This window comes from Elephantulus edwardii, unplaced genomic scaffold (genome assembly GCF_000299155.1).
Source record: "Elephantulus edwardii isolate Elephantulus edwardi_28Jun2011 unplaced genomic scaffold, EleEdw1.0 scaffold00240, whole genome shotgun sequence".
Lineage (NCBI taxonomy): Eukaryota > Metazoa > Chordata > Mammalia > Macroscelidea > Macroscelididae > Elephantulus > Elephantulus edwardii.
Window position 1 is genome coordinate 3,132,691 of NW_006399990.1, and position 2,625 is coordinate 3,135,315.

Here is a 2,625-nt window from a genome sequence, read left to right on the forward strand (position 1 = left end):
TATCAATTGGTATGCTGTCAATTCCTTGGGCTTTATTTTTTGTGAAATATTTCAGAGCAAGTTATCATTAATATTATTTAGTCATGTTTCCAGGAGGTACCAGTCTAGGGAAAGATATCATTCTTGGAAGTGTTAAGAGACAGCATGGGAGAGGAAGACCCGAGATGAGATGGTTTGACACATAACTTGGATAATGGGGATAGGTGTGTCAGAATCCGTGAAATTGATTCAGGATAGGGTTGAGTCCAGAGCTATCGTGCATAGGGTGACGATGATTCACAGTTGAATCTATGGCATATAACAGAATCATAGTTAATATGTAATTTCTTATATAAACTAGGCAGCTTTTTAAGAGTAATAAGACACTACTAGCTATTTGGCAGTTGCTGCCTCACTTGCCATTTCTAACATCCAGGACGATGCTTCTGCCCAAAAAGACCTGCCACCATGGACCACCGATTCCCAGCCCTCACCCCAGAGCACAAGAAGGAGCTGTCAGGAATTGCCAGTGCATTGTTGCAAATGGCAAGGGGATCTTGGATCCAGATGAATCTGTAGGTACCGTGGGAAACCACCTACAGAGGATCAAGAGTCTGTAGGTACCGTGGGAAACCACCTACAGAGGATCAAGTTGGAGAACACAGAGGAGAACCACCGGCAGTTCAGAGAAATCTTCTTCACCTCATCACACAGAGCATCAGGTGTGATCCTCTTCCGTGAGACCCTCTATCAGAAGGACAGCCAGGGGAAGCTGTTTAGAACCATCCTGAAGGAAAAGGCCATCATAGTGAGGATCAAGTTTAGACCAAGGAGCTGCTCCCCTTGCAGGAACAAACAAGAAACCACTGTCAAAAGCTTGATGGCCTCTCTGAGCACTATGCTCAGTACAAGACGGATGGTGCTGACTTTGGGAAGTGGCGTGCTGTGTTGAAGATTGATGACCAGTGTCCATCCAATCTTGCAATCCAGGAGAATGCCAATGCCCAGGACTGCTACTTCAGTGTCTGCCAGCAGAATGGGTTGGTACCAATTGCTGAACCAGAGCTTATTCCTGATGGAAGTCATGACCTAAAACACTGCCAGTATGTTACCAAGAAGGTCCTAGCTGCTGTGTACAAGGCCTGGAATGATCATCATGTTTGCCTGGAGGGCACCCCGCTTAAGCCAAGCATGGTGACTGCTGGACATGCCTGCACTAAGAAGTATAATTCAGAGCAAGTGGTTATGGCTACCATCACAGCCTTCCACCACACCTTTCCTGTGGCTGTTCCTGGCATCTGCATCTTGTCAGGGGGCTTGAGGAAAGAGGATGCTACTCTCAACCTCAATGCTAACAACATGTGCCCGCTACCAAAGCCCTGGAAACTAAGCTTCTCCTATGGACGGACCCTGCAGGCCAGTCCATTTGCTGCTTGAGAGGGCCAAGCTTCCAACAAGAAGGCCACCCAGGATGCCTTTGTGAAGTGGGCCCTGGCCAACTGCCAAGCAGCCAAAGGACAGTATGTCCACACAGGTTCCTCTGGAGGTGTTTCCAGCCAGTCGCTCTTCACTGCCTGCTGTACCTACTAGGACTTGTAGTGGCCAACCTTGTGCTAGCTCTTCTAGATGGCCTAGTGGGAAGGCTGAAAAAGAAAACATAAAACAACCTACCTTCCCACTTACTCTGAAAATGAGACAAAACTTGAGATCATAGCTACTGGAGACACAGTTATGTATTCTTACATAAGGAAAAAAACCAAACAAATTCTTCAAATATTAAAAAAAAGACACGATGACTCAACGGCACTTAACAGTAACAAAACAGCAGTAATAACTAGGGATCACTGACAGTCTAGTGGTAAGAAGCTGCCTTGCAATACCAAAGGTGTGTGCTTACAATCCACCAGGTACTCTACTCTGTGGGAGGATGGAGATTCTCCTCCCACGTGATTGAATGCCTCTGAAAACCTACTGGAGGGTTCAACTATGGGTTGGCTCTGACTTGAAGGCATGCAACAACAACATTAATAATTAATGAAGCTCTTTTGGCCTAGTACGTAAAGAATTGCACTGCCACCCCAAAGGTAAGCAGTTCAAATCTACCATGTTCTCCACTAAAGAAAGATAGACATTGTCAACTTAATTGATATATAATCTCTGAGGACTGCTTGGAAGGTCTCCTACAAGTTGGTTACTACTTAACAAGAATGAGTGAATGATTAATAATTAAGGAATCTTGTTGAACTTTAACAGTTTAACAGTTGAAATCTTTTATTCATTTCTTGGGAGAAAGATGGACAATTCCCCTCAGTAAATATTTATTGCCTGAAAATCCCTATGGAGGGGTCCCCTGAGTTGTAATCATCTATACAGCAGTATTTTATGATTTCTTAATTGACCCAGGGATAGGAAGTTGTGCTGCAGTCCTAAAGGGATATAGTTCAAATCCAATAGCTGATCTTTGGGAGAAAGATGAGCAATCTCCTACCGAGTGATTTACTGCCTCTGAAAACCTACTGGAGAGACAGATATGAGTAGCTTCTGACTCCACGGCACATACGATGATGACAACAACAACAACAGCAACAACTACAACAGTCTGTTATGGAGTTTGATGGCCTATTGGTAAGAAGTTGCATTGCAATC

General features: G+C 44.5%; 1 pseudogene; it reads left to right on the forward strand.

The window, feature by feature from the left end:
* The first annotated feature begins 447 nt into the window (after window positions 1–447).
* On the forward strand, window positions 448–1,569 carry LOC102857499 (annotated as a pseudogene).
* Window positions 1,570–2,625: the final 1,056 nt, after the last annotated feature.